The sequence below is a fragment of the Pagrus major genome, chromosome 6 (genome assembly GCF_040436345.1).
Source record: "Pagrus major chromosome 6, Pma_NU_1.0".
Taxonomy (NCBI): domain Eukaryota; kingdom Metazoa; phylum Chordata; class Actinopteri; order Spariformes; family Sparidae; genus Pagrus; species Pagrus major.
The window spans coordinates 32338714-32354493 of NC_133220.1; the positions used below are offsets into that span (position 1 = coordinate 32338714).

General features: G+C 41.4%; 1 protein-coding gene across 1 annotated transcript in view; it reads left to right on the forward strand.

Moving 5' to 3' along the window:
* Positions 1–15780, forward strand: part of sox13 (SRY-box transcription factor 13) — a 50110-nt gene that overhangs the window by 14508 nt on the left and 19822 nt on the right. The window lies entirely within an intron of this gene.

Below are 15780 nucleotides of genomic sequence, written 5' to 3' on the forward strand. Positions count from 1 at the left end.
TTAAAAAGTCCTTGTTTTTCTTCTGCACAGTCATATTTCTGTGCTCGTCGCTTATAGCTTTGCCGCTTGTATTGGACGAGCATGTAGAAAAAATAAAGAGTATGCCCCTCATTTTCAATTAGTATTCATCTGAATGTATCCGTCCTTCTGCTCCATCTGACAGGGCTGCTCTCCAAATCAGCTCCTTGTCCTTTTTTAGACAAAGAGGAGAAAATAAAACCATTGTGTTATTTTTAGGTGAACTGCCAAATCGCATGCCACTTTGTAAATACACATCCCTCAGTAAAATATAGCCTCATACGCTGTGGATGCACAGTTTATACTGTGGTGTAACAAAACCCTAAAAATACCTTGTTTCGGAGCAGAACCTGACTATGTGCTCCGTAGTGCTGTGAGGTGCCTGGTTACAGCCTCACTAGTTATGTGCTACTAGATGCCAGGTTAATGTCAGAGGGGAAACCAAAGCTGACACTTCATAAAGGATGTTGCTTTCTGTATTTATCACTTCTGTAGAAACCTAACCGCACCACAAAGAGAAACAGAAACCACAACCCTGACAACTCCGTCAGTCAATACGGCACAGTAGAAAGTGCAGTAATGTGCTCAGAGCAAGTCAAGAGGGTATGACTGATTGAGACCTCCCCTACAACACCCACAGCCCTTTGTCCTGATTAGGATGCTAATCTGAAGCAGTCTTTCTTTGATCGTAAGCGATGAAGATAATCAGTTACCGTTTCAGCATTAAAATCTTGTAAAATTAGAATATTTACTGCTTTTGGAAAAGAGGCAAAGAGTTTTGCTGTTTAACAAATGTCCAAACTGAAGTTGTTTGGCAGAAACCATGCAGAGAGCTACAAACAAAGCCTGACTCATTCTCGTATCAGTAAAAATGCACCACAGCCTACAAAGAAGCTTATCTCCATGAAATTGTTTGCTCTGATCTCCTGACAACAGGCGAAGAAGTCCTGGTGGTTTTATTTAAGAAAATGAGCCTATCTCTGTGGTCAGGGTTGAGTCATATGCGATCGTTCACTGAAAGTCCTTGTCAGAACTTCAGCAGATCAGTTCAGCAGGAGATAATACTGCAGGAAGTAAAAGAGGCAGCAGCCACAGTTAGGAGCCGAGGCAACTTCAGTTTGGATGAACTTAACTGGATTAGCTGCTGATCAGTCCGGTCTCCAAACTGTATGGGTAATTAAACAATCACTGATTAATCATTAGCATCCTTAGCCCTATTGTAGATTATTAGTCAGTGCACCTTATTAACAGTGTCCTCTTAATGATTAATGAGGAGAGCAAGCTTTTAATCATTTTTCGCTACAAGGGAACAGCACATTACACTGTTGTCTGTATGTTTAAAAGTAGCAGCAGCTTCATAATTAATCACTAAAAAGCTGTAAATCATAAATAAAACACAGTGTGATCATTTGCTGATCCTTTCTGACATGTACTCGCTTAACAGCAGCAAAGACAAGATATTTAATGTTTGACCTCATCATTCTGTGACTTTTGTCAATATTTGCTTATTCTGAATTTGACACCACCAACATATGTCAACTGTCACTTGTGACAGGAGCAACAACAGACATTCTACAGGCAAACGGGTTAACTGTAACGGGTGATGGTATCACGATTGGGAATGAAAGGGACAATCCCCGAAAAGCTCAGTCATTCATAAGCAAGGATGGGGCGAGGTTCTACATGGGATCAGGTAACACATTTTAAAACTAGTCGGCACACCCTGCTTGTTTGTCAATGAATCTGTTTTATTTAAGTTTCGCACAGCGTCCCAAATTTTTTTTTGGGATGGATGAGTGAGAGAGAGAGACGGACGCTGTATTCAGAGCAGACAGAGGAAAGAGTTAACAGGTAAAGTGCAGGTTACAGTGTACAGGGTTTATTGTCCGTATTCTAAAGTAAACACATATCTGTTGCAGAAGTTATTATTAGAATACAAACTCTGTGATTTTAACTTTGGTCAGAAAGCCTAGCTTTTGTGAGTTTTACGAGCGTGGCTAGCACATCATTCATCCCCTTAACAGTTGATTTCTTCTTCATCCATAATATCCATCATTGCGCTGTAAAAGGTCATGTTTCCAAATTGCTGAGGCAATTGTTCGACTTGCCTCTCCTCAGCACTGGTGTCTAATTTTATTAAATTTAACTAGACTGCGTTGATGTCCTCTTCCTTGTCCGTCTGATACATAATACACTTTTTGTTTGATTGTTTTGCCTGTGGTCATGCATTAACAGACCGGTGTGTGTCTGTCTGTGTGTGTGTGTGCCGACGGGTGGATGTGCTTTTATTCACCCCAAACACGAAACTCCAATTAGAAATGACTTTTTTAGATAACTTGCTCAAATTTACCACAGCTGCCAGCACAGATGATCTTTTCATCAGAGACAGAAACTCTGTGATCATACGCCAAAACGTTCCACGTCCTTATCAATTCATTTGCCGCAAACAGTCAAAGTGCATGAATAAAACGGCATCACACTCTGTTTCTTCAGTCCTCATGGGGCATTTTTCAACTTCTAGCAGCTACTTCCACTTTATTTGGTGTTTATCTAATATTTATGGACTCATGGGAGAAATTGGAAATGTGAGATAGTGTTGTGTTGGATCTGAGTGGGTGGGCGTCTATGGGACAGCCCCTGTACTCCAAAGAGGAAAAGAGGAGTAAAATGTAGTCTTTGTGATGTCTCTATCACTCAATTCCCAACACTACTCTTTGTGTGATGAACTGACCAGCGGCCACGAAACAACAGCACCTTATCACACCTTATAGCTCCCTGTGCTCGCTTCTCGGCCACACATACACACACCGACTCAGCGCCAGATAACATGAAAAAAAAAAGAGGAAACTGAGTGTGTATTCTTGATGAGGTTATTCTTTGGACGACGCACTATATGGTTCAGTACCCTTGACATCAAAAGGCCAAGAGAACAGAGGAAGAGAGGGGAAGGAAAGGAGAAGAGGGCAAGGCTTTTGTGTCTCCAGTCCTGAGAGCTCATTCTCTAATGAGGCCTAGTCAGCAACGCAAGGCAGCTTTGTTCCACCACTGTGTGTGTCTCTTGCTGTGTGTGTGTGCGTGTGTGGATGTCTTACTGACCTCTTCAAATAAAATAAATGAAAAATCATGACCCCAAACATGCAAGTCTTTGAGACATCATCAGTCGGTGTGATCTTATTCATCGCATTCAGCGTGCGCATTCTCTCCAAAGGCCTTGAAATCTCACTGAAAAGCTGCTTTTGAACTTATCTGAACGTCAGTCAGGGGGAGGTAAATAAAGCGAGGCAAAGTGTTTGAAAAGCAAAAAAATTACAGTATGAAAAGGTGCGTGAACCAAGCATGAATCTGGGTATGGGTTTTTTTTTTGTTTTGGAGGTCACTAGTGGGGGGCTCTGAGAACACTGACTCAGCTGGGGCTTTGGGTTAATTGACAGTTCTGGACAAAATGCCCAGTTTACAGTAGGTCAGCCATGTTTTTAACACCTTTAACACTGAAATACTATGTTTGATGTGTGTGACTGCAGGGACCAGTAAGTGATTTGTTTTATTCCTTTGAGTCAGTCAGCCTATGGACCATAGCATCGGCACTTCTCTATCTGCTGAAACTCACACCTGTTGCTATGAACAGAACAGGACCATCTTGTCTCCTTGTACAAGCTGGCAGCACATCACAGATCTCAGTTTGCTCTTGTTCAGTGTGATGAAAAAAAAACACATTTGCTCATTTATGTCCAGTCCCTAGAACTAGAAGTCTACCAATAGGAGATTTTAAAGGCCAATATAATAATGATAGTTTGAGGCAGGAAATAGCACATTAATGGTCTGATATTATCAGGGGTTAATCACATGCACATGATCAGTTATAGTCATTGCACTCAGCAACAACCGTGCTCATGATTTATTATTACATCAAGTAAACATCATTTACATACAAACTATCTCTGGTACACAGTAACATTAGCTCGATTTCGTGTATGAAGCCTCCATGTAAAACAGTTATGTAAATTAGGTGACTGGTGGGGGATGCGCAGCCATCGGCCACTATTGGAGCCAAGTTCGGCTGATAAAGATGTTTGTAAAACGATTAATATAGATATTAATACTGAGTAGGGGTGGGCGATATGGCAAAAATATCATATCACGATTTATTAAAAATAAAATCACGATTTCGATTTTATCACGATCTTAAATCAAAAAAAGAAAAACAGACAATTTAGGCCAAAGAACCTTTCTGAACAGATTTTAATTTAAACAGTTGCAGTTTTGCCAACATGTGCAAACAACGTAAACATACTAAAAGGTAAACAACAACACTCTGATAAAGTGCACTCTTGCAACATAAAAGAAACATGAAAGTAAAATATCAATGAAGACATTACTGTTTGTTTTATTCAACACAGTCATTTTAACAGGATTTAAGTATATCAAAACACTAAATAGCTTATTGAAAAGGGTCCGTCAGTGGTCGGACTATCCGACGGGGGGTGGGGGGGTCGCGGTAATTTGAACACTGTACAATTAGCGCATTTACGGTTTATTAGCGGCCAAGCGCGACCTATCCATGTGTGCGTGCGTGCGTGCGTGCGTGCGCACCCGAGAGGGGCGGCAGGTGGAGGGGCTAACTGGCAGAGATGAGAGATGGTGAAACGCTGTTTTTTTGTTTTTTTTTTAAAAGCGACCAACTCCTCCGTTTGGCTTTCAGCCATGGCTCTGCATGCGGCTACCGCTACACACATAAACAAGGAGGCGGGTAAGAAGGCGCGTCACTGCCCGTAATTCGCTATGATGGGTCGGTCAGGTTGACGACGTAATACGTTTGGTGCGTCGGTGCATCAGCATAGAACTGCAGTGTATAGACTGTGCCCTAGACAATCCCTACGATCTCTGCACTCTGGCAGATCGTCTACACATTCTAATCCTTCACGATCTAATATCGTCATATCGCACACCCCTAATACCGAGTATTCGGTGTGTGTGGTCTGCAAATGAGTCTACATATCTTGGGGTTAGGTTTAGGGTTAGGAAGCGCATATAGTCTGCGAGAGGTAGAACGTTTGATTGTGGGTTATTTTTGTGTTGTTTTGTTTGACAGTGTTGCTGTACTACAAATCATATAACTATGATGACATGTCATAATGAATGGTGAACATGTAAACAATTACTGATTTATCTGTTCGACCAATATTGCCCTCACAGATGTATCCATATTGCTGTATATAGTGTCTGATATGCGCCAATATGAATCCTTTTTTTAGTCCGCAAAACAGAGTTGCAGCATTCTACTAAACAACTTAAGTAGATGGGGACTTGTTTTAAAAGGTAGAAAACACCGCCCAAAAACCCCAAAAATGGCTCCATACAGCTCATCCACTGTAGCTGCTAGGCTAAAAGCGCTAACCTGAACACTTTGCATCACTAAATCTGGGAGCAAGCCAGAGTAGCATGCGTCACAACGGGAGAGCGTAGTAGCTTGGAAAAGAATTACACAATGCAATGTGTAGAAAGAAACCTGCTGCACTTTCTTCTACATCACTGCGTTGACAAATGACTGCAGTAAAAAAGCAAAATGTGACCGGCTGACCAAAATAATTTCATGCAAAAAATAAAGGGTTATATATGAGAATGTAGCATCTTTCATGTACTCAGTCATGGTCATATTGTCTCATACGCAGCTGGTGCTACGTCATCTAACAGAAGTAAAACGAGTAGAGAACAGCCAGCATTCAACATATGCATGGAAAGAATGTTATTTATTTTCTTCATTCAATCATGTTGAATGGTTTATGACAAAATCCAGTTTATGACAGCTTCTGCATCTGCAGTCTGGTTTTTAGTTTCTTTTCTGACTCAAAAATAAAAAAATCAGGATTTATTAGAAGCAGAAAAAGCATTAATAAAGACTCTTTAGTGTGTTTATTAAAGTTTCCTCGCTTTTCAATTAAGATTTTGTTGAACAGCAGAAACAATGAGCCAGTCTCACTTTATTTCCTGGCCTTTACACCACCGCTCTGGTATTATCCCTCCCCAGGCATATCCAGGAAATCATAGTCGAGGATAAAGCTGATTTGTTAGAAACACTATCACACCTGTTTGTTGATGTTCGATCGGTATCACGCACGTCTGTACTACAGCGACGGTTACCTGCAACAGCATGCTAATTATGCAAATGAGGCCTCTGTACGGTGGGATTTGAAGAGGCTCTTTGTACTTCCCCTCTTGAGAGGAGAGACAGGGGCAGGAGGGAGGGAGGGGGGGTCAGAGGTAACTGAAGAGTAGAAAAGACGGGCAGTACTGGTGAGAGAGAGCCAGTCACCATGACTTGTGTCCGCAACTCTGTTCCAGTCAGGGAGCGCTGTTGGATCTCCTCACGTCCACTCCTCCCTATCAGGTCAGTACAGAGGGCGAGAGGGTAGATGGAGGGGTTGGAGTGCCAGCTATGCTCTTTTAAATTGAGTTTTTAGACATTGAAACAGTTAACTGCTTTTTGAAAATCTGACATGTTTTTTTGTCTTTGCACAAAGTTTGAATCGGCTCCAATTTTTATAAAAAATAACATGCTTACTTGTCTCTGATGTAGGGCTGCAAGTAATGTTTTCACTGTAAATTACTCTGTTGATTATTTTCTCGATTTATCAGTTTGTTCTTTTTGTCAGAAAATGGTGAATAATGTCCATCAGTTTATTCCAAAGACAAAGATGATGTCCTCAAAATGTCTTGTTTCGTCCACAGAAAGAAACCAGAAAATATTCACTTTTAAGAAGCTGGAATCAGAGAATTTTGCCTTTTTTCTGAAAAAGTACCCAAACCAATGAATCCAACTATCAAAATAGTTGCCGTTTAATATAATTGTTGATATCTAGTACCCTCCTTACCTGCCTGTTTTTACCCATGCCGGTTTGTTGGTTGACTGGTTTGTCAGCAGGATTAAACAAAAACTACTCAAAAGATTTCAACAATAATTGGATGGAGGATTGGTCTCTGCTCAGAATAGACCTTGTTAACTTTTGGTGCAGATGCAGATAAAGAGACGAATCCAGGATTTTTTTCTCACTTTCTTTAACATTGCAACTTAGGGTGTTTTTCCACGTTTTTGTTTATTTCGCAGGGAGTTATGCATGGATCTTGATGAAAAAAACAGGCGTATTTAGGTTGCTGGTATCTATGAGTGAGTGCAATTTGATGTGATAAAGGGGACTGTTGGGCCTTGGAAGAGGTATGCACTCTACAGAGTGCCATTCTAGTTTGCATTGTTGATTAATCTGTCAATTATTTTCTCAATGAATCAATTTGTTGTTTGGACCATAACATGGAAGAAAATTTAGATAAATGTGGATCAGTGTTTCCTAAAGAACAAGATGACGCCCTCAAATGTCTCATTCTTGCCCAAACCACAGATATTCAGTTTGCTGTCATAGAGGAGTAAAGAAACCATCAAATATTCATGTTTAAGAAGCTGAACTCGCAGGACTTTGACTTTCTTTTTCTAAAAAAATGCCTCAAACCAATCCTTTGATGATCAAAAATAGTTGCCGACTAACATAATTGAGCTGGATTCATGCAAAGTAACATCCCTCACTGTTTTTCAATGATGGGTGATGGATGCATTTTTTTTTTTCAAATTAAAGATTTGAGATAAGGTGCGGCGTCTTTCAGTGGTGTTCAGGTGCTCTGGCCACAATCAGCCCGAGCCAGGCCCTGTGGGCAGACAAGCACTATCTGAATTAATTTATCATCCCTAAGCAAATACAACTTACTGTGAAGCATTGCCCATAACATTTGTTTATGCAGTGGTTCGCACTGTCCAAGCACGGCCACACAGCGGGTTGGAAACTTACTGTAAGAGCGCTGTCACTAAAAGCAGTCGACAAAGGAACAATCAGTGAGAGATTTCTTTTGCAGATGTTTCTCGTTCAGGGACAAAGTGTGGTGAGAGTGGCTGTGGAAATGCTTGTGAGGTACTTTACATGAGCTTTTTTGTTGTTGTTGTTTAAATAGACTGTTGTGCCGGAGCCAGCTGAGTGAGATGTGTTGTGGTTTTCTGTCTTTGATACGTTCCTGCGGGGAACCTTCTGCCATTACAGCTGTCAGTCTCGGCGTTGACAATGAGAATGTCTTTATTTGTTTATCGCCAAGTAAACCTCTTTAGATGTCTAACACTTTATCCTGCTGCTCTCAACTGCTGAGACTGGCACTCTCTCTCTCTCTGTCTATTGTGCACTCTGCTATTCTGCCTCAGGCGCTAGTTGGAAAGCGACAAGGACGATATAAACCCAACAAGCTGCTCCTGTCGGGAGGGGGAAGAAAAACACTGAGAGAGAGAGAAAGGAACAAAGGAAGAAAAGAAAAGACAAGAAAAGAAAGAGAGAGAGAACAACAGAAGGGATTTGCATTGCCAATCCCCCGGGGGGGAAATGTTGGGTTTTACGTGTTACAACTTGTTGGGTAACTGAAGGTTTTGTGTGAAGTGATTCTTGTGTCGTGGGAAGTGTAAGGTTTCAGTGTTGTCAGAGCTCAAAGGAGACGGGCTGATTTTTATCTGAGGGCAGAGGCATGTTCCCTCCATCCGCTGTCATCCTCCATCGCCTCCCTCTCTGCAGCAACAGGAGCATTCAGTTCACAGCGGGGGGACGGGACAAGTGTGGCTCTGTAACAGCACTGCCATTACTGTGGTCAGACTGACAGTGAGTCACAATGGGCTTCTTTTAAAGGCTCAGTTTACCCAAATCACACCAAAAACCCCTGACTGTAGTAGTATCAAGCCATTAATATGGGTTCAGGCTTTATTTTCCAAATATAAAAGTTTTTTGGGGGGGTAATTTTTCATAATACCCAGCGTGTCGCAACTATTTGCGTGTTGGACGAAATGACGGACAAAGACTCTCCACTAGATAGATATTGAAATGATATCATCATGGTGAAATTTTCAGCCATGATAATCTGAAAGAGTGAAAATCTGATGTCATGACAGTCTGAGTTGGAACATGCGAATGCTAAATTTGATACTTGGCTCAGGTTTTACTTTTTAAAGCTGCAGTAATTTACAGTTTTTGGCCACTTGAGGGCAACAGAACGAGCCTAAAACACTTCTATCAAGTCGTAAAATTGGCAAAGCTAACATGTTAGCAAACAGTTGCCTAGTTACGCATCTTAACAGACAGACAGCAACACTGTCAGTCCTTCGGAGTCATGTTTCTCGAAAATTCTCCCCACCACGTTCTGTAGACTAAGACTAATATAAACTCTCCTTTTAGCTGTTTTGGTCAAGTTAATTTTCCTAAAGAAGGAAATTAACTTGTTTTTTATGTGACGTGTCACTTACTTTGTCTGGTGTAGGTAGTGTACAGTGGGTTTATCAGAGCTTTTTAGCTGAGTTTGTATGCCTGCCGACCAAAACAACCAGCTAAATAAGGCTAATAGGCTACATAGAGCAGGGGTCCCAGAACTTTTTTTTCTTGAAGGGTCAAAACTGAAAGTTAATGATGGACCACTGTATTGTCAGTGTAGGTACTCAGATCCAAAGTTTCCTTAATTGTCTGACTTCCTGCGTCAGGTGTCCACTGTGCTCAGCTTATGTAAAATAAATAATTAGAGGTCCTACATACTTAAAGATCATTTTTACATCACAACAAAAAATAAAATAATAAACAGCATAAAAATTATTGTGGCGGGCCAACTTTGGCTTGTGGGTTAGGGGTTAGTTTTACTAACTTTGGGCAGCCTAAGTTACTTTGGGCAGCCTCCGCTAGAGCTCAGGAAAACGCTTGGTGATAATTGTCAGTGCATCCGTCCCTGCAAGCAACGTTACATCACACATAGTCATTTGATCCAATGCAAATATAATAAGTATTGATTAGTGACATTAGTGTTTCCAGTGCCCCGCGGCTCGTCTTTTAGGAATTCCCGGGAAGCAGGTGTCAGTTTGTTGCATCCGACTCATTATACATTTGCATTGAAATAATATGGAAATGTCACCTGCTTGGGTGGTGTATTTATCTGTCAGTGATGATCTAATCAGTTATATATATTTATTATGAGCAAAGTGTTGCAGAAGTCTCTAACAGTAGTTTGCGTTCTACTTCGTCAACCTCAACAGCTGCTCTGAGGTCTGTTTTATTGTGATTTCTTGGCGGCATGCGGTGAGTGCCTATAAAAGCTGAACAGCACTGCCGGTGGTCGGAAAACAGCCTTCAATCAGATAACCCCGTAGGAAGGCGGTGCTATTTGAATCATGCAACACACACACTACATACATACTGTACATATACAAGGTCAGGTTCCACATGGGTGCAGGCAGCTGCAGATAGGCTAAGTGTGTGTTTAAGTAGATGAGACTGATGTGGAGGGAAGCGATAACCTTGACTGGTTTGCATTGTTCTATGTAAGACGCTGAAGGCATTGTTTTAAAGAATCCTTTGTGCTTGTAAAACACACACGCACACGCACACCTTGACGCATTCCTCGCTGTCAACGGCTCAACGGGTCCCTGAGATTCTGTGCATACCTCTGCAGGCGGCGACACACACGCACACACACACGCGCACAGAGGCGTGTGAAAGCCACCTGTGGCAGCCCCACAGTCGAGCCTCTGTGGAACGTGGAGGGGAGACCCAGGAATAACTTCCAGCGTGGGACAAAACTCAGTGTGTTGCCACTGACAGCCCAACCTCCCCCCACTCATCACCCCGCCATGCAATCAAGCCCTTGCCGATATTGACGGCGGCTGCTGCAGTGTTGGCTAAACAGTTTCCCACCTCTCAATCCTCATTCCTTCCTCACACCCAGCAAAACCTCACACCACACCTGAAAATAGCAATCAGACAGGATTAGGCTGATACAGAGCTCTGTGGGTTTGAAGTTGCTGTTGGCTGATATTTCATCCCAGCAGTTACCACGGATGACGAGCGTCACAACATTTAGGTCACGGGAGCAGGGATAGATTTTTTGTGAGGGAAATTTCTATCTAAGAACAGAAAACAAATTTCTGACCCAATCACACACACGTATTCACACACACACACACACACACACACCAATAGCTGAGTGTGCTATCGTATTCAAAGTCAACAGTAGTCAAGCAGGTAGCATCAAATGAGTTTGAGTGGTGCTGCTCCCTCCACTTGCAGCTGTATTTAATGTGCTACAGGGCTACTTTTAGTTACCATCAGCTGTGGGAAATGATTCAGAGTTTGAACGCACGCACACACACACACACACACACACACACACACACACACACACACACACACACACACACACGCACACCCTCACACACAGGTATGAATACAAACAATTTGTGCAGGTTTAGAGCTTTGGCAGACAGGTGGCTTGTGTTGAAATGCTGTAACAACAGTGTTATGCATTTGGCAGAACACTGGTAGTTATTTTATGAGAACACCGTGCCAAACTCCATGAAGCACGAAGCTGGCTCTGCTCATTGGTAAAGGTGCACAGCTGGTTTCTAACAGAAGGCAGCGGGCAGAGTAACAGGTAGAGAGAGCTGAGTGTAAACTTTGATTGTTAGTTTGGATTTTCTCCTGGGTGACAATTCAGTATTATTGTAGTGGAATCAGTAATGGTGATGATATGATCACACTTTTTTATAGTTTTAAATACCTGTTCTCTTAATTAAAGGCGCAATATGTAAGAATTTTAGTTGAAAACACTCAAACATTAACTACAGACTGTGAAATAATAACAGTTAATTAATGATCTCTATGTATTGTGTTGCAGAGATATTTACTGAAGTTAGCATGCTAACCAGTTAGCAAAGAAAAGCTCCTGTGCAAGCAGTGTAAACACTAACACTCCCCTGGTGCGCCGAGCTCCCAGTTCGGACCACTGGATGAATGGCTAACCGAGCTAACGGCAGCTACAGTAAGCAACAGTTTGCGGTCATCCTGGTTATATTCTGATATTCCCCTGTTTGTTTTGAGGGTGAAATCAACAGGGTCAGTTCTTACATATTGCACCGTTGATGGTTCCAAATAAAATGTAATTAAAAACTAAGGGTGGCCCGATATGTGTAAAGAACTTTGATGCAATGAATAACACCGGAACACAGTTCATTGCATTAAACAATAATTTTGGCTATTTTATCTGTAACTGCACAGATACTTTTTGTCATTTTGTCCTATTCGGAGAAAAAAAAAAATTTACATAAATATTGCAGTATTGAGTTAACTGTATTAAGTAGTTAAAGGGGACTTAGTGGCATCTAGTGCAGCGATGCTGTTGATAATGACATCATAGTAACTGGTGTGTAACATTCATGTTTTTTCTGTTTATTTGAATGACCAGGGTAACCTGTATGTAATACCTCGAGAACATTTTGCACTTCAGCAGACAGCAAACTTGAAAACCGACATTGTTCCAGACTCCCTTATAAAATTGCTAAATTTTGTGAGTTGTTGAGTTAGGAGTAACCTAAAGAAAAGCTGTCTATGACAAATTCTTAATTATTTCAGCTTCTTTGTTAATTTGGCAAATGTTATACATGAAGTTCTTTATTTCTTTGTGTATACTGCTATAATGATACATTTATATCATCACAGAGTATATCTTCAGAAAAAAACCAGTTGAGAAACCACTGATGTATAAAATAACCAGATGGGGTAGTTTGTTTTTGACTCAAGAAAAAACAAACAACTTCTTAACACACTCAGAGATATTAAAGAAGATTTGTCTCCATTGAACCTTAATTTTTTATGGCTTGTCTGACAGACCTTTATTCTTCTGACAAAAAGAGAAACAAATAGCAATACTAATGCTGCATTCCAGTCAGAGGTCGGAATTTCCTCGTTGAAATCTCCAACTTCCAACCTCCAAGTGTTTTACAGGTGCACGATGCCGAAAGTTAACATGAAACTCTAAGGCAAGTGCACACACGTGAACCCTAGGCAGTGCAGCCTCCTTGCATGTATAAACGAACCAGAGGAGTGAAAACGAGACAAGGTAACAGATGCAATTGTGTTGCATTCCTATACTTTACATATTCTATAATGCATCTAAACATTCTATGCATTAGCCCTTTACAAATCCTGTCATCTACAAATACATCCCACACCCTCCCCATTGGTGCTGCCATCAAGAACGCAGCATAACACTTACAGTGCCTGATGGTTGTAGCTGCAGCAGCAGTTTGTAGGCTGGATGAGGGATTTTGTAGGTATGGTAAAAACTGTTCAGTGGAAATTAAAGGTGCCCTCCGGAGGGTGTTGACCAGTAGTGATGCTATGGAGCAATGTTTTTATAAGTGGGCCTCGTTTTGTTATCGAGCGCACGAGGATATGTGCATGAACACACAGGTGATGTGATTCCTGGCAAACGGTTCATGCTATTTCACTGACTCAAGATTCAAGATGTTTGTGAAATTCTTTGACTCCACAGCAGAAATAAAATAAGTAAATATAAAGTATAAAGAAAATTCAAAAAACAAAAACAAAACAGAGTATAATAGCAGTAAAGTAAGCAATATGGTATAAAGCAATGAATTGTATATAAATGGAATGGGTATGGAGATGACATAAAGGCTAAAGGCAAGAACAAAAGGTTCTAGCTAGCAAACATGGATGTAAACAATGCAGGTTTCAAACAGTGTAAACAATCGACTTTGCATCTGAGGAAGGAAATACGTTGAACATGTTTGTTAGGCCTCAAGGATACTCACAATGCGGTTTGGTGAGAAACAGAGAATGTAAACATAACCTTTAACTTACAAGAAAACTCTGCACCTTTAATTCTGAGAAGGTTTTCGGTGCAGAAGAACAATGAGTCGATTGTGTGGAGCTGTCACCCATAAATACAGTCAGTCAGAGTGCGTTAACTCGTGTGACTTGCGGGTGCTTCAGTCTAAATTTCACTGCCAGAGCCGCTCTCACTCTGGTTATGAGGACACTTTTTGTGTTGCACTATATCGATGCATTGATTCATCACTTCCTGTGTGGAGAAGATTTCCAGCAGCGACCACACGACTACAGAGGTCGAGTCATCGTGTCTCACTTCGTAAAAGATGAGGTGGCCTTTACTGTTTTAGCCTCACTGTATTTTATCAGTGTGGCTTTAAGCACACACACACATATACATCACTGAGGTTTGGAGCCTTGGACCCTGGCAGACAGGTGGCTTTGTTCAGAATCACAGTATGCAGGCTGGGAGAGCTGGGTGAAGTGCGGGGGGGCTCTAATCATTATTATGCTTTCCGCAGAACGGTGGCGCTCCGCATTTTTTTGCTGTGTTCCCGAGTTGGTCGGCACATTCCGCTGGCATTGTTATCCGGCCTGTTTCCTGCGGCCGGCGGCTTTTGTCAGCCTCTCCCCCATTGTCCCGGCTTCCTTTGTTCCCTGGCTCCAACAATGGCTTTTTTTCTGCCTCTTAATATATATGTGCACTTTTTGCCCTTGTGTGTTCTGTTTGTTTTGTTCTGCTGTCTGCTGTGTTTTTCTTTCCTCCTGCTGCAGAGCAGGGAAATAACACACACACAACCACACACAACCACACACACACACACAAACATATACACACAACTGAGTTGATATGTTCAGGTTCACTGTGGTTCAAACCTCTCTCACTCAACCTGTCCTCTCTTCCTTTCTCTCCCTTTTCTCCCTCACTGAGGCGTTGTCTGTCTCCCTCCCCTATAACCTCCTATTATTCACTGTCACACACACACATGAACACACACACACTCTCAGACAATAGGCCTTGGCTATGACTTTAGTTGGTGGTAGAACAAACACCATCTAACCCTTGACCTTGACTTCAGCAGTGACCTAAAACAGCAGTTCTCAATTATTATCATCAAACAGACCCTGACAGACACACAGCAGGCACCAGAGACCCCCCATGTGAAGAGGCTTTGGACCATATTTTCATAAACTGATCTGCTTCACCTCGACACAAGGGTCCACTGTGAGAGGGGACAGTGAAATCCATCATTGGAATCACCAGTATAAAAACTGAATGTTAATTGGGATGGTTCTGAGGTTAATTTATTTTATTGATGGCGGCTTTACATCGGCCAGAACAACAGCAAAGCTGAAACCGATTGGGATGAATCACTGATTGAAAAAGTAAATTGGGTTGGATTGAGCAACACAGCTGAATTTATAATATGACTTCTAATAGTTCATGTTGTTCCACCCACCTCAATGACTGCATTTAAATTTTTGGGTGAACTTATCCTTTAAGGACATGTATGCATATACTTTTTTTTTAGCTAAGCTAACCATTTTGCTCAAAGGATGGCAATGCCGGTCTGTCAGCTGACTTTTGTCCTGACTGAAGTATCTCAACAACTATTGGATGAGTTGATATGAAATGTCATTCATAGTCCTCTGAAGAAGAATCCTACTGACTTTAGGGATCCTTACCTTTCCTCTAGCGTCACCATGACGATTCACCTTTGTGGATCAGAGTGAAACATCTTAACAACTATTGTATAGACTGCCATGAATTATGCTACAGATATTCAGTGGTCCCAGAGGATAAGTTTTAATGACTTTGGTGAAAATTCCCTGAATTTTCCTTTAATGCTTCTGGTAGACCAAAGTTTCTACTAACTCTGAATTGTCTCAACATTTGCTTGATTGATTGCCATGAACTTTTGTGGACATTCATTTTCTCTAGAGGATGAATAAGGACACAAATTGCAATTTGTCCTATACTTACATTTATGACCAAATACCTGCAAAACTAATGACATTCCCATCAGCCTCAGCTATACTATGTACTTAGTGCTAATCAGTAAATGTTAGCACGCTAATATGC